Source organism: Mirounga leonina, unplaced genomic scaffold (assembly GCF_011800145.1).
Source record: "Mirounga leonina isolate KUSES-001 unplaced genomic scaffold, KU_Mleo_1.0 Mir_101414, whole genome shotgun sequence".
Classification (NCBI taxonomy): Eukaryota; Metazoa; Chordata; class Mammalia; order Carnivora; family Phocidae; genus Mirounga; species Mirounga leonina.
In genome coordinates this window covers 334,018-357,071 of record NW_023270121.1, presented here as the reverse complement: position 1 = coordinate 357,071, position 23,054 = coordinate 334,018, and the positions used below count along the sequence as shown (strand labels likewise).

The 23,054-nt window shown below is 38.2% G+C and overlaps 1 long non-coding RNA gene across 3 annotated transcripts in view; it reads right to left on the bottom strand.

Annotated features, from left to right (window-relative positions):
- Positions 1-545: 545 nt before the first annotated feature.
- LOC118019896 overlaps positions 546-23,054 on the bottom strand; it is a 44,361-nt gene continuing 21,852 nt past the window's right edge. For all 3 annotated transcript variants that reach the window (XR_004681779.1, XR_004681776.1, XR_004681780.1), the window contains 2 exons: positions 22,422-22,546; positions 546-1,779 (listed from right to left, as the gene is read on the bottom strand). This is a non-coding gene — a long non-coding RNA (uncharacterized LOC118019896). The remainder of the gene's footprint in view (positions 1,780-22,421; positions 22,547-23,054) is intronic.

Genomic DNA, 23,054 nt, shown 5'->3' with positions numbered 1-23,054 from the left:
CCTGAAACTAATATAAAATTGTGTGTCAATTATACTTCAATAATAAAAAATAAAAGTGAAAATATATAGAGAAAAATTAATAAAAATTTAAAATTCACATATAAAAATTTGAAAACTGGCTCTGTGTGTGTGTGTGTGTGTGTGTGTTAGAGGGAGATTCAATTTCAGGAGTCAAGGAAATGGAAACACAGAGACCAATATAATTATTAAGAACAAGTATAGAGGTGGGTAAGAAATGAGAACACTTGGGGCACCTGGGCGGCATAGTTGGTTAAGCCTCTGACTCTTGGTTTCAGCTCAGGTTGTGATCTCAGGGTCATGAGATTGAGCCCTGCCCTGGGCTCCATGCAGGTCTGTTTGAGATTCCCTCTCCCTCTCCCTCTGCCCCTAGCCCCTACATGTGCTCTCTCTCTTAAATAAATCTTTTTTAAAAAAATAAGAAATGAGAACACTCAGACACTTTTTGAGGGAGTTTAAACTACTGAAATCAAGTTCCAGGGAAGACCACTAAGCATGTAATGCAGAGAAATTTTTTCATATGTGCAAAAGGAAGCAGGTAAGAGATTATTTGCTACAGCATTGCATGAAATAGAAAAGAAAAATATAAGCAATCTAAATGTCCACCAGTACAGAAAAACTATGTGAGTAAAGTTAACAAACCATTTATACTTCCCTATGGGGTTCAAGGCAAAATGGAAAAACATTTTAATTCCAGAGTGAGCTGCTGATCAAGACATAACAAAGTTATCTCTCTAACTAATTAGACTCCCCAAAGTCAGTACCCTGATCTGAATAATGGTCATAATGATAAGTAACTTGAATAGCTGTTAGGATTAAAGGAAATGAAATATAACGTGTATTTGCCTAATGCAGTTCCGTACCTATCACTTTCCTTTCCTCTAGATCACCTGTCCCACCTGTGCTTCTGACCCAGCCTGATTCAGCACTTCAAGGATTAGCCAATGCATGTAGCCTGACACCCAGATCTGTGGGCACGAGGCATGGGATTTCAACTCCTCCATCATCTTCACTACCCAAAGGGGTTGCTGCTTGGGTTCCCCAGGGTTCACAATAGCAGGAAATTGTGACCAACCATTTCTCCAGCCCTGAAAGCCCATCTTCTAGAGGGAGGCTGCTGCATGTCCTTTAGGGAGGGCAACGAATGGAACGTCATTCCCACCCTGCCACTGATCTGGAGTGACGACTTAGGCTCTGTCAGCCTGAGGTTGGTCATCTGTGAACTGAGACTCATGATACCAGATTCCTTTGTCACAGAGCAGTCCCAAGGGGTGAGAAAACCTGCCCAGAGGATACAGTATGTAGTGGGATTTCTCGGCCCTTTAAATGTTGTGATCTGCCAGTAGGCGTTGGCTGAGCCTCAGGGCTAAGTCAGGCTTCATGAAAAGTTGTTTCTCATTGTTTCCCCTAATGAGGTTACAGACATGTAAAGGAGAGGAGCAAATACCTCTCTGACATGGCCTGAGGTCAAAGGTTTGGCGACAGAAGGTGCTCTACTTCCCCGGATGTTTCTGAAGCTCCTAACAGCTGCTCACCATCGTGCTTGTGAGCAGAACCTAAAGCAGCTCCCCATGCTGGGAAAACAGGCTTGTCTTTGATTCACCTGGTGAGCTCAGGGGGCGATGGCACCAGGGCAGCAAGCTGTGGTGTTTGCCGAACTGCTGCTCCTGGATGGCTCCATATCCTAATACATTTATGGAAAAATTCTGGACCCATCTTGAAGTCACCAGTGCAATATTCCGCCACCCATTTACTGCTTTCCTAGGAGACAAAAATTCAAGAATTATTAGCATTTCTTTGACATACAATTATCCATTCCTCCATTCACTAATAACTAATAAATATATATACTGAGCTTATGAGTATATGAGCAAACTCAAGGGTTAAATCTGAGATGAGATAGCTCCTTCCCATTAACTTTTAAACTTGCTCGAATTTCAAGGAATTGAAGATTTTAAAAAATCCCTCCTTGGTCTCCTCATCAAAGTTCCAGAAAGAGTTTCCTACATTTCTTAACATTCTTTACTTCCCTCTAACTCTTCCTTCCACTGCACTATGGCTCTGTCCCCATGATTGCAGTGAACATGGTCTCACCAAGGTTACAAGCCACTTTTTGTCACTAGGTCCACTAATTTTGTATAAAACTATAAATATATGAATATTACTTTTAATGACCACCTAAAACACTCATGCTTGTGCAAACTGCTTCTGTCACTTCACAAATCTGAGTTTCCAGGCTCTAGACCATGAAGTACTGTACAAACCCAAGCAGTACTACTCCCTAACTGTGCAGGCCTGGGCCAAATCCTTATTCTCTCTGTACCTCAGCTTTTCATCTGTAAAATGGGGATTAACAACATATCTAACTCTTAATAGTTCTGTGACCATAAGTGACTCAATACATATTAAGTACTTGTTACATAATACCTTTTAGTCATTTTAATGTCTTTGTCTCTATCTTTATTGGCCATTAGTATCTCTACTATCCCTATGATATACACTAATGTTTATTAACAATCAATGACCTCAGAGGTACGTAGTTAGAAGATGAGCAGGTCAGGGCGCCTGGGTGGCTCAGTCGGTTAAGCGTCTGCCTTCAGCTCAGGTCATGATCCCAGGGTCCTGGGATCGAGGCCCGCATTGGGCTCCTCTGCCCTCTCCCTCTGACTCATGCTCTCTCTCTCTCTCTCTCTCTCGTGCTCTCTCCCTCTCTCTGTCAAATAAAGTCTTAAAAAAAAAAAAAAGATGAGCAGGTCACAAAACTAAATGTAGGATGAGACCTTTTGTACATGAATACATGCATATGTGCATAAATGTGTAAGTACCAGCACAAGAGAATTTCTGAAAGGATATAATGCAGATGAAAACCTTAGCAGAGCTTTTCTTCTGGTGGTTATGTTTGAGGGTAAAATTATTCCCTTTTTATGTTAATTGTTAGTATTTTTTACATTATCTAATTTTTACCTTGCAATAAATACTCTTGCAATTATACAAAACAATGAAACAGCAGTAAAATTTAAGCATTCTCAGCCCACCTACAGGAAAGCCATCAGCTTAAGAACAGGGACATCCCCAAGGCACAGGACATCCCCAAGGCACAGGATGGGAAAGAAGATACTGGGGGAGCCCCTTCTACAGTAAAACAGGACATAGTTCCCCAAATTCCAAACTATGGTAATTATGATCAATACTTTAGATCTCTGCTTAGTTAACTGAGGAAAAACATGGTACCCTAATTTGTTTCATTTGTCTTCGCCCTGATTAAAAGTAAGGTTGACAGTCTTATCATATGAGAGGCAGTATCGTTCACTGGTTAGATGAAGTGACTCAGGAGCCACAAGCCCGTGTTCTAATGATTTACTAGCCCTATCCTCGCTGTGCCTCAGTTCCCTGATTTCAAAGTCCAGCAACAGTAGCTCTACTTCATAGGTTGTGGTGAGGATGAAATAAGTGAAAGCTTAGCACTGACACCAGTATGGGGCACTGAGGGAGTCAGAAATATTAATCTTTCTTATCATTATTATCATATCAGAACGCAGTAGAGATTCTACTGACATTTTTATTACTATATGGATGTACACCAATTGGCATGGATTGATCTTCGTAATATATTTGTTGTAAAAAAGCAGTTTACAAAACTGTTAAGTAGGATATTCTTTCATTTCTGTTATTAAATATACAGTGACATACCATAAAATTTCTGAAAAAACATATATTCAAATGATAACAGTGGTTACTCATGAGTAGACTTTTAAGGGTTCTTAACAATCTTTTTATCTCCTGCATTTGCATTTTTATCTACAACAAAAATGTCTTGACGGGCACCTGGGTGGCTCAGTCGGTTAAACATCCAACTCTTGATTTCGGCTCAGGTCATGATCTCAGGGTCATGAAATCAAGCCCCAGGTCAGGCTCCATGCTCAGCAAGGAGTCTGCTTCTCTCTCTCTCTCTCCTTCCTTCTCCCTCTGCCCTGTCCCCCATTCATGCTCTCTCTCTCTCTAAAATAAATAAATAAATCTTTAAAAAAAAAATGTCTTGATTTTGGAAGTAAAAGAAATATATATCCTTAGCCCTTCCCATAAGAAAGTGGTCCAGGATCAGAATGGGTAATATCACTAAGCCAAGGGAATTAGGTAATAGGATGGTCTTAGAACTAATTTAGTAATCTACCACATGACAGTTCCAATAGGGTGTCTTTGGGAAAATTACAGATGCCTAGGGGAAAAGCAAGCATGTTACTCATATAAGCCTTTCATTCTACACACAGACAAGGTTTCTACTTTTATTTTCACAACATGCTTCTCTTATCTCCCAAATAAAGCCCCCTGAGTGGAAAGCAGGCCCATGTGTTTAACCTCCCAGTTAGGGAAGCATTAAATAGTAAAAGGAAAGGAAAATATACAGGTGTCCAGCACTTGTAATAGAAATCAGCCCAAGTTCAAAATGGAATGCATCCCTAAACCAACCTAGGGATTTGGTCATTAGTCTGTACACAGGAAAACAAACTCCCTACAATCACTGTCTTCTTTCACCAGAGTGGCCCAGATTAGATTCCGATCTACAGGCCTAGATGAGTAACAGTGTGAATGAAAGCCAGAAAATTAGGCCTGGATAAACAGGAAGATGCTTTGCATTTAGGATACATTCAGGTACTGTTTCACAGTAGCTGGCATCTAACAAACTCTAAGACTTTGAACATAACACACAAAAAAGTAACTGAAAATATTATGTCCGAAATCTATTCATGCTCCTTATAACATATAATCTGAGAAAATGAGTGTGTCTATTTTTAGAAGCTTGGAAAGAAAATACATAAATACATATAGCAAGGAGGCTTATAAGGCAGGTCACACTGTTGAAATGTGAATGTGGATTAGTTTTTCTCGTATTTCTTCCTTTTTACTTTCGATGAGACAGCCAAGCATCTATGGATAAACATATGCAACAATACCATATTTTTTGTAAAGAATATATACATATGTAATAAAACTATAGAGAAATGTATTAAGAATGAAAAATCCAATGTTTTGTTAGTAGTTACCCCTAGGTAAGAAGGAGACTAATGCAATCAGAAAAGAATTCAAATGAGATATGTAATGTTTTATTTCTTAGTATGAGTATACTGAACTCCATTATATAATTTCTATAACTTTTTGTATGTGGGAAATACCATGACAATCACTGTTCGATGAGTTTATATATGCTGTAAGCAATGATCCATACTAATTTGAAAATTTTGGCAAGCACGGTTAATGCCAGTGATACATACGTAATTAGTCAGCAAACCAACCACCCATTAATATAAAAAATATTGTCAGGGGCACCTGGGTGACTCAGTGAGTTAAGTGTCTGACTCTTGATTTTGGCTCAGGTCATGATCTCAGGGTTGTGAGATCGAGCCTAACATCGGGCTCCATGCTGGACATGGAGTCTGCTAAAGATTCTCTCTGCCCCTCCCCCCGCCCTCTCTCGCCCCTCCTCCCTCTCTAAAAAAAGATATTGTCACATTTGTTCATTTCCTCCCATTATATTCTCTATGCATGCATATATAATGTATATACATCACATGTGGGTTTCCTAGATATGAAGACTCATAATTTGCTTTATGAAGATCATGAAACCAGCAATTAAACATGCCCAAGCTTACATCACACTCCACAAAGCCCATGTCCCTATCCATTGGGACATATAATCTTTTTCTGTGTCAGGGCTGAGGTCGGCAAAGAGGAAGTGACTACCGATGGTCCTGTAGGCAAGAATTTAACTGATATTTTGGATGCAGGTCTCCTGTTCCCAGTCAGTTGTGTTGCAGACCCATCTTCATACTCTCTTATTCTGTACTGTTTCCTTTCTGGAGATCAATGGGGCCAGCTATTCCAATGTCAAAATGGACAATAAAAAAGAAAATCAGAAAGTAAAGATCAAATAAAAATTTGATGAGAAGACGAAGTAAAAAGTAAAGAGAAGATGATATGCTTCCTCTTTCCCATCATCCCCAAGTAATTCATCCTACAAGAAATGGTACCAAATCCTACACATAACATAAAGAAAATTAAAAAATATCTCATTACTTCAAAAACCATGAAAATTTCAACTTGAATGAGAAATGACAGTCAACATATAAAAACAAGATGCCACAGATGTTGGAAGTACCTGATAAGGATTTTAAAGTAGTCATTCTCAAAATGCTTCAAAGAGTAATTATAATTATACTTGAAATAAATTAAGGAACAGAAATTCTCAGGAAAGAAATAGAAGATACATAGAAGAATAATATCAATATTTTAGACCTGAAACACACAATAACTGAAAATTTTAAAACTCAGTGGATGGACTCAACAACTGAATGGAGAGGAAAAAGAAAAGAATCAATGAACTTGAAAACAGAACAATAGAAAGTACCAAATTTGAGCAACAGAGAGAAAACAGATTAAAAACAAAAAAAGACAATGACAACTCAGGGACCTGTGGGACTATACAAAAATCTGAAATTAGTGACATGGTTATCTTAGAAAGAAAGGAGAAAAGGTACATGGATAAAAAGTATTTGAAGAAATAAAGGCTAAAACCATGTAAAATATTACAATTCATATTAAGGGGATTTGATACTATCTAGTAAAATTACTAGAATATTTGCTCTTGGAACCAGCAATTTATCTTCTAAGAATCTATCCCAAAGATAATGCAAAAAGACAAAAAAGCGTAAGTACAAGGCCATTACTAGCAAAACAATCATAATAGTAGAAGATAAGAAACAAGACAAATGTCTACCAATAGGGGACTGGTTGAATAACCTATAGTACGTCTACATCCTAGAGTACAATGCAAGTATAAAAAACATGAGGGAGGGCGCCTGGGTGGCTCAGTCGTTAAGCGTCTGCCTTCGGCTCAGGTCATGATCCCAGGGTCCTGGGATCGAGTCCCACATCGGGCTCCCTGCTCGGCGGGAAGCCTGCTTCTCCCTCTCCCACTCCCCCTGCTTCTGTTTCTGCTCTCGCTATCTCTCTCTCTGTCAAATAAATAAATAAAATCTTTAAAAAAAAAAAAAAAAAAAACATGAGGGAAAGATGTGGCATATATATGTATATATAATGGAATATTATTCAGCCATTAAAAAGAATGAAATCTTGGGGTGCCAGGGTGGCACAGTCAGTTAAGCACCCAATTCTTGGTTTCGGCTCAGGTTGCGATCTCATCGTCATGAGATCGAGCTTCTTGTCGGGCTTGTCTGGTTCAGATTCTCTCTCTCTCTCCCTCTGCCTCTCCCATTCGTGCTCTCTCTCTAAAATAAATAAATCTTTTAAAACAAGAATGAAATCTTGCCATTTGCAATAATGTGGATAGTGCCAGAGAGTATTATGCTAAACAAAATAGTCAGAAGAAGACAAATACCATATGATTTCACTCATATATGGAATTGAAGAAACAAAACAAATGAGCAAAGGAAAAAAGAGAGAGAGAGAAAGAAAAACCAAGAAACAGACTCTTAACTATAGAGAACAAACTGATGGTTACCAGAGGGTATATGGGGTGGGTGGATGAAATAGGTGATGGGGATTAAGGAAGGCACTTGTCATGATGAGCACTGTGTGATAAATGAAATTGCTGAATCACTATACTGTACAACTGAAACTAATGTAACACTATATGTTAACTAACTGTAATTAAAACTACATAAAAAGTTAAAATTAAAAATAAAAAGCATGAGGGATTCCTCCTGGCCAAAGGTAACAGAATACAAAGGCCCAGACCTTGTTTCCCCACAGAGACAATAATGTAACAATATGCACTCCAAAAGGCCTTTATGAGAACCCCAGAAACCAGTTAAAAAGTTGTTATACCCTAGAAATCACAAAACCAAGAAGAACTTCATTAATACAGGTAAGAAAAGCCACTGCATTTTACCCACATTAGCCCCTCACCCAAGCCAGCACAGCTCAGAGCAACTGGGGGAAAATACCCAATTTGCAGTTTCTCCTTCAAGAGCAAAAGAGAAGAGTGATACGTACATCCAAGGTTCTGGCGTTTTAGGGGCTTCCCAAGGGACTGATTTCTGTGTCATCTGACCCAAAATGCTGACAGGGGCCAATGAGAGCAAATGAGAGCTCTGTAGCCAAATGAAGAACCAGAGAACCTGCAGTACCACAGACCAGAAGGAACAAGAGATTCCGAGCTCAGAAAAAAAAAAAAAAGCCAACAAGTCACTCTGACTGGGAAATTACATGAACAAGCCCAGAGAAAATGCACCCCCAAAGAAGATTTGAGAGGTTCCCCACAATTTCTAGCCAGGCTGACTGGTAAAGATCTTCCTCTGTAAAAAACCAGTCCATAAAGACTGGGAAAGGAGGCTGCTTTTTCAAATGTATAAATCTCATCAAAAAGTAACAAGGCATACAGAGAAATATGACCCAATCATATTTCCAAAATAAATCTTGGAAACTAATCATAAATACATAAATAGCTATGAATTATTTGACAAAAAAATTCAAAATAATCATCTGAAGGAAGTTCAGTGAGTTACAAGAGAACACAGACAACTAAACAAAATCAGAAAAAGAAACATGATCAAAATGAGAATACCAGTACAGAGACAGAAACTACACAAAAGAACCAAACCAAAATTCTTTGGCTGAAAAACACATGAATTGAATTGAATTGAATTGATTATGGTATTGCATAGATCTCCTTTAATTCTAGTATAATATTTAAAAGATAAAAGAATAAAAATAATTATAACTATAAAACTACATTAATGGATACAAAATATAAAAAGATGTAATTTGTGACATCAGTAACAAAGTGGGGGGGGACATAAAGGAGTAGAGTTGTTATATGCAATTGAAATTAAGTTTTTATCAGTTTAAAATAGACTGTTATAACTATAAAGTGTTTTATATAATCTCCATAGTAAACACAAATAAAATACCTAGAGAACATACACAAAAGGACAACAGAAAGCATATCACAATAAAAAAATCAATAAAACACAAAGAAAGCCTGGGAGAGAGGAAAAGAGGAACAGAATAAATGTAAGATACACACAGAAAACAACAATGTGGCAATAGTAAGTCCTTCCCTATCAGTGATTATTTGTTTAAGATTTTATTTTTAAGTAATCTCTACACCCAATGTGGGGCTCAAACTTAAACCCTGAGCTCAAGAGTCGCACTCTCTACCAACAGAGCCAGCCAGGTGCCCCAGTAATGATTTTAAATGTAAATGGACTAAACTCCCCAGAACCGATTAAAAAAAAAAAATAAGCCCAACTGTATGCTGTCTTTAGATATAAGGATACCCATAGGCAGAAAGTGAAAGGATAGAAAAAGATACTCTGTGCTAATTGTAACCAAAAGGGAGTAGGGATGACCACAGTTAAATAAGAAAAAATAGACCTTAAATCAAAATTGTCACGGGAGATATATAAAGATAAAAGGGTCAACAGGATGTTATAACAATCATAAATATCACAGCACTCAAATATATGAAGCAAACGTTGACAAAACTAGAGGAAGAAATACACAGAAGCACAATAATAGTAAGAGATTTCAATAGACCACTTTCAATAATGGATAGGAAAACCACACAGAAGATCAATAAGGAAAGAGGATTTGAACACTATAGATTAATTGCACCTAACAGATATATTAAGAATACTCCAACCAACAACAGCAGGATACACATTCTTCTCAAGCACATATGAAACATTTTCCAAGACAGATTATGTAGTAGGCCACAAAACAAATTTTTAACAAGTTTAAGAAGGTTGAAATCATACCAAGTATCTTTCCTGATCACAATGGAATGAAACTAGGAATCAATAGCAAAAGGAAAACTAGAAAATTCCCATTATGTGGAAATTAAACAATATACTCCTGAACAGCCAATATGCCAAAGAAGAAATCAGAGGAAATTAGAAGATACCTTGAGACAAATGAAAATGAAAACAAAATGGGATGCATCAAAAGCAATACTAAGAGGGAGGTTTATGGGAATAAAGGTCTACTTCAAAAAAGAAGATCTCTAATCAAAGACCCACCTTTACACCTCCAGGGAATGGAAAAAAAGGAACAAACTAAACCCAAAGTTAACAGAAGGAAAGAAATAAAGATTAGAGCAGAGATCATTGAAATAGAAAATAGAAAAACAGTATTAAAAAATCAATGAAACTAAGAGTTGGTGTTTTGAAAAAAATCAGCAAAGTTGACAAACCCTTAGCTAAATTAACTAAGAAAAAGATAGAGAAGACTCAAATAAAAATCAGATATGAGAGACATTACAACTTATGCCACAGAAATAAAAAGGATCACAAGAGACTTTTTTTGAGAGAGAGAGAGTATGAGCAGGGGTGGAGGGGCAGAGGGAGAGAGAGAATCTTAAGTAGGCTCCATGCCTACCGTGGAGCCTGATGCAGAACTCGATCTCACTACCCTGAGATCATGATTTGAGCTGAAATCAAGAGTCAGACACTTAACTGACTGAGCCACACAGGCACCCTGATCATAGAGACTTCTATGAATAATTATACAACAACAAATTGGATAACCTAGAAGAAATGGGTAAATTCCTAGAAACATACAAACTACCAAGACTGAATCATGAAGAAATAAAAAATCTAAACAGATCTATAAATAGTAAGGAGATTGAATCAGTAATCAAAAAACTCCCAACAGGGGTGCCTGGGTGGCTCAGTCGGTTAAGCATCTGCCTTCAGCTCAGGTCATGATCTCAGGGTCCTGGGATTGAGTCCCACATCCGGCTCTCTGCTCAGTGGAGAGCCTGCTTCTCCCTCTCCCTCTGCCTGCCGCTCCCCCTGCTTGTGCACTCTCTTGCTCTCTCGCTCTGTCAAGTAAATAAATAAAATCTTAAAAAAACAAAACTCCCAACAACAACAACAAAAAGCCAGGACCAGATGGCTTTGCAGGATAATTCTACCAAATATTTAAAGAAAAATTAACACCAATCCTCCTCAAACTTTTCCAAAAAGTTGAAGAGGAGAGAATATTTCCAAACTCATTGCATGAGTCCAGCATAACCTTGACACCAAAACAAAACACAGACACAAGAAAACTACAGAACAATATCTCTGATGAACATTGATGTAATGTTGTTTTGTCCTCAACAAAATACTAACAAACAAAATTCAATAGCACATTAAAAAGAATATACACCAGAGAGGAAAATATATATATATACCATGACCAACTGGGATTTATTCCCAGAATGCAAAGATGTTTCAACATATGATAATCAATCGGTGTAATACACCACACGTTAACAGAATAAAGGAGAAAAAACCTCATGTGATCATCTCAATTGATGCACAAAAAAACATGAGAAAATCCAAACCCTTTCATAATAAACTCTCAACAAACTATGAATAGAAAGAAATCACCTCAACATAATAAAGGCTGTATATAAAAAGCATACAGCTAACATCAAACTCAGCATTGAAAAATTGAAAGCTTTTCCTTCAGTATCAGGAAAAGGCATGGATGCCAACTACTACCACTTCCATTCAACATAGTATTAGAAGTCCTAACCCGAGTAATTAGGCAAAAAAATAAATAAAAGCCATCCAAATTGGAAAGGAAAAATAAAATTATCTCTGCTCACAGATGACATATCTTACATGTAGAAAATCCTAAAGATTTCACCCAAAAAACCTGTTAGAATAAACAAATTCAGCAAGTTACAGGATATAAAATCAACGCACAAAAGTCACTTGCATTTTTATACACTAACAATAAACAATTAAAAGAGGAAATTAAGAAAACAACTCCATTTTAGATGGTATCAAAAAAGAATAAAATACTTAGGAATAAATTTAACCAAGGAGGTGAAAGACTTATACAATGAAAACCACAGGACATGGATGAAAGAAACTAAAGATACAAATTAATGGAGAGACATCTTGGGTTCATGGAGAGGAAGATTTAAAATTGTTAAAATGTCCATACTTCCCAAAGTGATCTACAGAATCAACACAATCACTATCAAAATCTCAATGCCATCCTTTGCAGAAATAGAAAAATTATCCTAAAATTCATTTGGAGCTTCAAAGGACCCGCTAATAGCCAAAACTTGGGAAAGCCTATCTTGAGAATGAAAAACAAAGCTGAAGGCCTCACACTTCCTGATTTTAAAACATATTACAAAGTTACAGTTTTCAAAAACAGTATGGCACTGGCATAAATGCAGGCCTATGGACCAAACAGACTAGAGAGCCCGGAAGTAAACCCTTGCATATATGGTTAAGTGATCTTTGACAAGGATGTCAAGGTGACATAATGAGGAAAGGATAGTCAATTCAACAAATGATACTGGGAAAACTGGATACACAGCTGCAAAAAAAAAAATGCTGGACCCTTACCTTACACCATATAGAAAAATTAACTCAAAATGTATTAAAGACCTGAAACCATAAAACTCCTAGAAGAAACTATAGGGGAATATCTTCATGACAATGGATTTAGCAATGATTTCTTGGACATGACACTGAAAGTACAGGTAACAAGCAAAAATAGACAAATGAGACTACATCAAATTTTAAAACTTCTGGGACACCTGGCTGGCTCAATAGGTGGAGCATGATTCTTGATCTCGAGGTTGTAAGTTCAAGCCCCACACTGGGTATACAGATTACTTAAAAATAAAATCTTAAAAAATTTTAAAAACTTCTGTGCAGCAAAGGAAATAACAGACTGAAAAGGCAACCTACTGAATGAGAGAAAATATTTTCAAATCATATCTGATAATGAGTTAATATACAGAATATATAAAGAGTTCTTATAAGTCAACAACAACAAAAATAACTAGATTTAAAAAATGGCCAAAGGACTTGAGTAGACATTTCTTCAAAGAAGATATACAAATAGCCAAGGAGCCTATGAAAAGATGTTCAACATCACTGATCATCAGGGTAATGCAAATCAGAGCCACAATGAGATATCATCACTGATCATCAGGGTAATGCAAATCAGAGCCACAATGAGATATCACTTCACACTCATTAGGATGACCACTATTAAAAAAAACAGCAATAAAAAGTACTGATACAGATATAAAGAAATTAGAACCCTTGTGTGAATATAAAATGGCATAGCCCCTATCATAAGCAGTATGGAGGTTCCTCAAAAATTAAAACATACAATTAGGGGTGCCTGGGTGGCTCAGCCTGCTTCTCCCTCTCCCTCTGCTGCTCCTCCTGCTTGTGCTCTCACTCTGTCAAATAAATAAATAAAATCTTTAAAAAAACATACAATTAATGTATGATCCAGCAATTCTACTTCTGGGTATATATACAAAAGAACTAAAAATAAGATCTTTTTTTTTTTTTTTTTGACAGAAAGAGAGAGTGAGAGAGGGAACACAAGCAGGGGGAGTGGGAGAGGGAGAAGCAGGCCTCCCGCTAAGCAGGGAGCCCAATGCGGGGCTCGATCCCAGGACCCAGGGATCATGACCTAAGCCAAAGGCAGACGCTTAATGACTGAGCCACCCAGGCGCCCCTGAAAACAAGATTTTGAAGAAGTATTTGTACTCTTGTTCACTGAAGCACTATTCACAATAACCATGAGGTAGAAGCAAACTATATGTTCATCCATAGATGAATGGATAAACAAAATGTAACGTATCCATACAATAGAATATTATTCAGCCTTAAAAAAGGAAATCCTGTCATATGCTACTACAACATTGATGAACCTTAAAGACATTATGCTAAGTGAAATAAGCCAGTCACAAAAAGATAAAAATACTACATGATACCACAGATATGAAGTGTCTAAAGTAGTCAAATTTGTAGAAACAGAACACAGAATGGTAGTTGGAAGGGTGCTGGGGAAAGGAGAAAGTGTTCAATGGGAACAGAGTTTCAGTTTTGTAAGATGAGGAAGTTCTACAGATCTGTTGCACAACAATATGCATATAGTTAACACTACTATACACTTAAAAATGGTTAAGGTGGTAAATTTTATGTGTGTTTTAACTTAACTCAAAAAAATTATTTAAATAAAGCAATGAAGACTCCCTCTCTGTAGGGCTATAGCATGATATCCAAGATATGTCATTGAGTGAAAAAAGCAAGTTGCATTTAGAGCATTAAGATGGCAGAGGAGTAGGGGTCCCTAAGTTCACCTGGTCCCTGAAATTTTGCTAGATAGTTACCAAATCATTTTGAAGACCTGTGAAATCAATTGGAGATCTGAGAAAAGAAATGCTGCAATTCTACAAATAGAAAAGCGACCACTTTTTGCAAGGTAGGAGGTGTGGAGACGTGAATCCAGGGCGATATGTGGGAGGATACTGCAAGGGGAGGGAGCCTTCTTAAGGAGGCTATCGCAAAGTATAATAAGCGGTAGAGCACAAAATCAGAACTTTTAGGTCTGCTACAGTGCGGGACGTCTCTGGCTTAAAGGTGCTCAGGTGGTTAGCAGGGCAGAATACCAGGTGGGAAAGCAAGGTCTCAGGATCCCTGGGGTCACAAGAAGCAGGGGGGGGCAGAGGGGTGCTGAGTGTGGCAGAGATCCCAGGCATCAGAGCGGGGAAGCCGGCTGAAAACAGCGAGTCTAAGCAACAGCTTTCTGTTCAGTGTTGCCATAAACTGCCAATCAATGCGTGGTCATGTGACCACTCTCAAGGCAGGGGCCCAGCAAAAGGCAGAAGTGCAGCGAGATCCCTCCCCTCCCCCAGGGAGGAACAGTGTGGGACTGTGCCACAGGAGTTGTAAAGTTGTAAAGTTTAGAGACTTGAAACTCAGTCACATGCCTGATAAAAATGTTCAGTCACAGGCAGATGAACACAGAGTTTGGATGGAAACCAGGGAGACAAGAGTGATGGACTGCTTTTTTGTGATGACTCACTGAAGAGTCAGGGGCACGAACTTGCAGCTCCTGGGCTAGAGATCAGGGCATCACCATTTGCACCCCCCACATTAGTGCTGAAAGCCTTCAGGGAGCAAAACAGCACCACATACTGCAATCTGGAGCCTCTTACACTGAGCCCGGCCCCCTGGCAAGGGGGGTGCAATTCCACCAGGGCAAGGGCACTGAGAATCAGCACACAGGCACCAGCAGGAACAACCAGCTAGCACCAAGTTTACTGATCATAGAGAACTGCAAAATTTCAGCTCTTAGGGAAAAACAGTATATAACACTCATGGTTTTTGTCTGGTTTGGCCAGCAAACCCTGAGGTGGTGAATGAAAAGATTACTCCAGACACCTAAGCAGAAGACAGGAGAGGGCGAGGGGACCAGATGCTCTAGTGGTAAAAGGTCCCGAACCAAGCTCTGCCTCTAATTTTATTGTGAATGTTATCAATACATCAAGGGAATAAGAGAAACAAAAAGGAGTGCGAAGTTTTAATAATCAGGACAGTGACATAAGTAGTATCTTGTGATTAGAATGAGCTGTGCTCGTGATGCACATGCAGGCAGGGAGTACGTGACCACCAAAGATAAATGTTTCTCCTAAGCATTTACTCCGTGGATGAGTGCATTGAGTCATGACAAGGATCCGGCTGCTTTCAGCCCAGAAACCTTAAAAGAGGCCTAGTTTTCTGGACACTCCTTTGCTTTTCAACTAGTCTTACCCAGGGAAGCATATGCTTATTAAATCTTATCTAGCCAGGCATTACGAATCCCCACAGGTTTTATTATTATTCTTTAGTCTTTCAGTTTTATTTTTTTTTTACCTACTTACTTAATCAATTCTATTTCTTATTCTTTTTTAATTTTTATTTTTACATATACACTATATATATTCTTTTATTTTTGGTTTCCATTCATTATATTTTATTTGTGTGTGTGTATATATAGATATATATTTTTTTTTTCTTTATTTTATTTTCTATTTTGAGATCTAGCTTCTCTTAACAAACAGACCAAAATATACCCAAGATCTAGTTTACTGTTTTGTTCTGTTTTACTTCTTGTTTGATTTTTTTCTTTTCTTTTTTTTTTTTTTAATTTTTTAATTTGAGAGAGAGAGAGAGAGAGAAACAGCATGAGAGGGGATAGGGTCAGAGGGAGAAGCAAGCTCCCCGCTGAGCTGGGAGCCCAATGTGGGACTCGATCCCAGGACTCTGGGATCATGACCCGAGCCGAAGGCAGTCGCTTAACCAACTGAGCCACTCAGGCGCCCTGATTTTTTTCTTACTTTGTTTTGTTTCTGTTCTCTTCTAGTTAGTTTTGTTTCTTTTCTTCTGGTCTTGTTGTTGATATTTTTGTCTTTTCTTTCTCTTTCTTCTATTATTTTCTGGACATAATGACGAGATAGAGAAACTCACCCCAAAAGAAAGAAAAGGAGGAAGTACTCACTGCCAGGGATTTAATCAATATGGATATAAGTAAGATGCCAGAGCTAGAATTCAAAAATTCAAAACAATGATTAAAAAGATACCAGCTGGGGGGCTCCTGGGTGGCTCAGTCATTAAGCGTCTGCCTTCGGCTCAGGTCATGATCCCAGGGTCCTGGGATCAAGACCCGCATCAGGCTCCCTGCTCAGCGGGAGGCCTGCTTCTCCCTCTCCCACTCCCCCTTCTTGTGTTCCTGCTCTCGCTATCTCTCTCTGTCAAATAAATAAATAAAATCTTTTTTTAAAAAAAAGATACTAGCTGGGCTAGAAAAAAAAAAGCACAGACGACATGAGAAAATCCCTTATTATAGAAACAAAAGAACTAATATCTAATCAGGCTGAAATTAAAAATGCTATTACTGACATATAGTCAAAAATGGAAGCTCTAACAGCGAGGATATATGAGGCAGAAGAGTGAGTCAGTGATCTAGAAGACAAAATGATGGTAAATAAGGAAGCTGAGAATAAAGGAGAAAAACAACTACTGGATCACCAAGGGTGACTGCAAGAAATCAGCGATACCATAAAGTGAAATAATATCCAGATAACAGGGGTCCCAGAAGATGAAGAGAGAGAGATTTGAACAAATTATAGCTGAGAACTTCCCTAATCTGGGGAAGGAAACAGGCATTCAAGTCCAGGAGGCACAGAGAACCCGTCTCAGAATCAAGAAAAACAAGTCAACACTTCAACATAAAACAGTGAAGCTTGCAAATTTCAGAGACAATGAAAAAATCCAGAAGGCAGCTTGGGACAAGAGGTCCTTAACCTACAAAGGTAGAAACATAAGGCTGGCAGCAGACCTATCCACAGAGTCCTGGCAGGTCAGAAAGGACTGGCACGATATATTCAATGTGCTAATGGGAAAAATATGCAGCCAAGAATACTATACAGCAAGGCTGTCATTCAGAATAGAAGGAGATAGTTTCCAGGACAAACAAAGACTAAAGGAATTCATGAGCACTAATCCATCCCTGGAAGAAATATTAAAGGGGATCCTTTGAATGAAGAGAAAGCCCAAAAGTAACAAAGACCAGAAAGGAACAAAGACAATCTACAGGAACAGGAACTTTATAGGTAATACAATGGCACTAAATTCATCTTTCAATAATTACTCTGAATGTAAATGGACTAAACGCTCCAATCAAAAGACACAGGGTATCAGATTGGATAAAAAAACAAGACCCATCCATATGCTGTCTCCAAGAGACTCATTTTAGAGCCAAAGACACCTCTAGGCTGCAAGTGAGGGGTTGGAGACTATCATGCTAATAGACATCAAAAGAAAGCTGGAGTAGCAATCCTTATACAGACAAACTAGATGTTACACCAAAGACTGTAATAAGAGATGCAGAAGGACATCATATCATAATAAAAGAGTCTATCCAACAACAAGATCTAACAATTGTAAATATTTATGCCCCCAACTTGGGAGCAACCAAACATATGAATCAATTAATAACAAACTTAAAGAAACTCATTGATAATAATACAATAATATTAGGGAACAGCAACACCCCACTCACAGCAATAGACAGATCATCTAAGCAGGAGATCAACAAGGAAACAACGGCTTTGAATGACACACTGGACTAGATGGACTTCACAGTTATATCCAGAGCATTTCATCCTAAAGCAATAGAATATACATTCTTTTTGAGTGTATATGGAACATTCTCCAGAACAGATCACATACTGGGTCACAAATCACGTCTTCACCAGTACCAAAAGACTGAGATTATACCAGGCATACTTTCAGACCACAGTGCTTTAACATGAACTCAATCACAAGAAAAAGTATGGAAGGAACACAAATACATGGAGGTTAACGAGCATCCTACTAAAGAATGAATGGGTCAACCAGGAAATTAAAGAAGAATTTAAAAAATACATGGAAACAAATGAAAATGAAAACTCGACAGTTCAGAACCATTGGGATGCAGCAAAGGTGGTCCTAAGAGGGAAGTATATAGCAGTACAGGCTTTTCTCAAGAAAGAAAAAGGTCTCAAATACACAACCTAAACCTACACGTAAAGGAGCTGGAAAAAGAATAGCAAATAACACCTAAATCCAGCAGAAGAAGAGAAATAATAAAGATTAGAGCAGAAATCAATGATACAGGGGCGCTTGGGTGGCTCAGTCAATTGGGAGTCTGCTTTCAGCTCGGGTCATGATCCCAGGGTCCTGGGATCAAGCCTCGCATCAGGCTTCCTGCTCAGTGGGGAGTCTGCTTCTCCCTCTCTCTCTCCCCTTGCCCTTACCCCGTTCATGCTCTCTTACTTCCTCTCTCACTCTATCTCAAATAATTTTTTTTTAAGAAAATCAATGATACAGAAAACATAAACAAAAACAAAAAAACAAAACAAAACCCAGTAGAACAGATCAATGAAACCAGGAGATGGTTGTTTGAAAGAATTAATAAGATTTATAAACCCCTAGCCAGATTTATCAAAAAGAAAAGAGAAAGGACCCAAATAGCCAGATTTATCAAAAAGAAAAGAGAAAGGACCCAAATAAAATCATAAATGAAAGAGGACAGATCACAACCAACACTGCCAAAATACAAACAATTATAAGTGAATATTATGAGCAATTATATGCCAAAAAATTAGGCAATCTAGGAGAAATGGATGCATTCCTAGAAACATATAAACTACCAAAACTGAAACAGGAAGAAATAGAACACCGGAACAGACCCATAACCAGCAAAGAAATTGAACCAGTAATGAAAAATCTCCCAACAAACAGGAGTCCAGTACCAGATGGCCTCCCAGCAGAATTCTACCAAACATTTAAAGAAGAACTAAAACCTAGTCTTCTGAAGCTGTATCAAAAAATAGAACTGGAAGGAAAACTTCCAAACTCATTCTATGAGGCCAGGCTTAATGATCCCAAAACCAGACAAAAACCCCACCAAAAAGGAGAATTACAGACCAATATCCCTGATGAACACGGATGCAAAAATTCTCACCAAGATACTAGCTAATACGATCCCACAGTACATTAAAAGGATTATTCACCACAACCAAGTGGGATTTATTCCTGGGCTGCAAGGTTGGCTCAACATTTGAAAATCAATGCAATATACTACATAAATAAGAGAAAGGACAAGAACCATATGATCCTCTCAATAAATGCAAAATAAAGCATCTGACAAAGTACAGCATACCTTCTTGATTAAAACTCTTCACAGTGTAGGGATAGAGGGAACATACCTCAATATCATAAAGCCATATACGAAAGACCCACAGTAAATATCATCCTCAGTGGGGGAAAAACTGAGAGCTTTTCCCCTAAGGTCAGGAATACGGCAGGGATGTCCACTCTCCCCACTGTTGCTCAACATAGTACTAGAAGTCATCGTAGCCTCAGCAATCCGACAACAACAACAACAAAATAAAGGCATCCAAATCGGCAAAGAAGTCAAACTTTCCTTCTTTGCATATGAAATGATGCTCTATGTAGAAAACCTGAAAGACTCCACCAAAAAATTGCTAGAAGTCATACAGGAATTCAGCAAGTTGGCAGGATATAAATTCAATGCACAGATGTCAGTTGCATTTCTATACACTAACAATGAGACAGAAGAAAGAGAAATTAAGGAATCTATCCCATTTACAATTGCACCAAAAACCTTAAGATACCTAGGAATAAACCTGACCCAAGAGGTAAAGGATCTGTACTCTGAAAAGTATAGAACACTTATGAAAGAAATTGAGGAAGATGCAAAGAAATAGAAAAACATCCCATGCTCATGGATTAGCGGAACAAATATTGTAAAAATGTCTACGCTACCCAAAGCAATCTACACATTCAGTGTAATCCCTATCAACATACCACCAACATTTTTCACAGAGCTGGAACAAATAATCCTAAAATTTATATGGAACCAGAAAAGACCCCAAACAGCCAAAGGAATGTTGAAAAACAAAACCAAAGCTGGAGGCATCACAATTCCAGACTTCAAGCTGTATTACAAAGCTGTAATCATCAAGACAGTATGGTACTGGCACAAAAACAGACACATAGATCAGTGGAACAGAATAGAGAACCCAGAAATGGACCCTAAACTCTATGGTCAACTAATTTTCAACAAAGAAGGAAGGAATACCCAATGGAGAGGTGCCTGGGTGGCTCAGTCAGTTAAAGCATCTGCCTTTGGCTCAGGTCATGATCCCAGGGTCCTGGGATCGAGCCCCATTTTGGGCTCCCTGCTCAGGGAGAGTCTGCTTCTTCCTCTGCCCCTCCCCCTGCTCATGCTCACTCTCTCTAGTAAATAAATGAAATCTTAAAAAAAAAAAAAATAAAGAATACCCAATGGAAAAAAGACAGTCTCTTCAACAAATGGTGCTGGGAAAACTGGACAGCCACGCAGAAGAATGAAACTGGACCACTTTCTTACACACAAAAATAAACTCAAAATGGATGAAAGACCTCGATGTGAGACAGGAATCCACCAAAATCCTATAGGAGAACACAGGATAGCAACCTCTCTGACCTCGGCCGCAGCAACCTCTCTGACCTCGGCCACTGCAACTTCTTGCTAGACACGTCTCCAAAGGCAAGGGAAACAAAAGCAAAAATGAACTACTGGGACTTCACCAAGATAAAAAGCTTTTGCACAGCAAAGGAAACAGTCGACAAAACTAAAAGGCAACCTACAGAATGGGAGAAGATATTTGCAAATGTCTTATCAGATAAAGGGCTAGTATCCAAAATCTGTAAAGAACTTATCAAACTCAACACCCAAGAAAACAAGAAATCCAGTTAAGAAATGAGCAGACAGCACGAACAGATATTTCTCCAAAGAAGACATACAAACGGCCAACAGACACACGAAAAAATGCTCAACACGACTTGGCATCATGGAAATACAAATCAAAACCACAATGAGATACATCACACCAGTGAGAATGGCTAAAATTAACAACACAGGAAATAACAGATGTTGGCAAGGATGTGGAGAAAGGGGACCCTCTTACACTGTTGGTGGGAATGCAAACTGGTGCAGCCAGTCTGGAAAACAGTATGGAGGTTCCTCACAAAGTTAAAAGAATTACCCCATGACCCAGCAATTGCACCACTAGGTATTTATCCAAAGGATACCAACGTAGTGATTCAAAGGTGTACATGCACCCCAATGTTTATAGGAGCAACGTCCACAATAGCTAAGAATGGACAGAGGCCAGATGTCTATGGACTGCTGAATGGATAAAGAAGAAGTGGTGTATATATATATATATATATATATATATATATATATATATATACATATATATATATATATACACAGTAGAATATTACTCAGCCATCAAAAAGAATGAAATCTTGCCATTTGCAACAACTTGAATGCAACTAGAGGGTATTATGCTAAGTGAAATAAGTCAGTGAGTGAAAAACAAATATCATATAATTTTACTCTTATGTGGAATTTAAGAAACAAAACAGATGTACATAGGGGAAGGGAAGGAAAAATAAATTAAGATATAAACAGAGGGCGCCTGGGTGGCTCAGTTGGTTGGGCGGCTGCCTTCGGCTCAGGTCATGATCCCGGAGTCCCTGGATCGAGTCCCGCATCGGGCTCCCTGCTCGGCGGGGAGTCTGCTTCTCCCTCTGACCCTCCCCCCTCTCATGTGCTCTCTCTCATTCTCTCTCTCTCAAATAAATAAATAAAATCTTTAAAAAAAAAAAAGATATAAACAGAGAAGGAGGCAAACCATAAGAGATTCTTAACTATAGGTAACAAACTGATGGTTGCTGGAGGGGAGGTGGTTGGGAGGATGGCGTAACTGGGTGACAGGCATTAAGGAGGGCACTTGAGGTAATGAGCACTGGGTATTATACGGAACTGATGAATCACTAAATTCTACCTCTAAAACTAATAATACACTGTATGTTAATTAAACTGAATTTAAATTAAAAATTTTTTTAAAAAAAGGAAGGTCAGAAAAATGTATAGAGACACTGTTGTCCAATACAGTAGGCACCAGCCACACGTGGCTATTTAAATTTAATTTAAATGAAATTAAAATTGACCTCGTTCACACTCACCAGGTTTCAGGTGTTCAAAAGGTATCTAACGGCTACTTTACTGGAAAATGTAGACACAGAATATTTTTTCATTTCCACAGAAATTTCTATTGGACTTTACTTGTGTAGAACATGCCACGTTTTACCTATGAAGTGGGAGAAAAAAATACACGTTATATTTGCTTATATTTTAAAAACTGGAAAGTTAAAAAAATGATAAAAACCTAAATGGAAATGGGAAGCAGCCCAGGATGGAAGCTAATGAAGTATATTCTCTTAAAAATATTATATTTACTGACTTCATGTAAAAATGGCAAGAAACAATGACCAATCAAATAGCAATGCATGATTCTAGCACCCAGATTAAACACTCTAAACACATTTCCCACTAAAAGGGTCCAGACTCCTCTAGAGAAATGACTGATTCTAGCTCCACAGAAGAAATTGTACCAGATGTGTCTGGACCAAACTCTCCTACAAGAAAACATGTCAAAATGACTCAGAAGCCAATTTGAAGTGTCTCCCACAGGCCAGACAGAACAATTTGATGCCAAGTAAAATAAGGACTACAATGGACTAGTTAGTATACATCAAATATACAAACATCTATGAGTCATGATGACATTCTAAAAGGAAAGCAACAGCTGGTTAAGC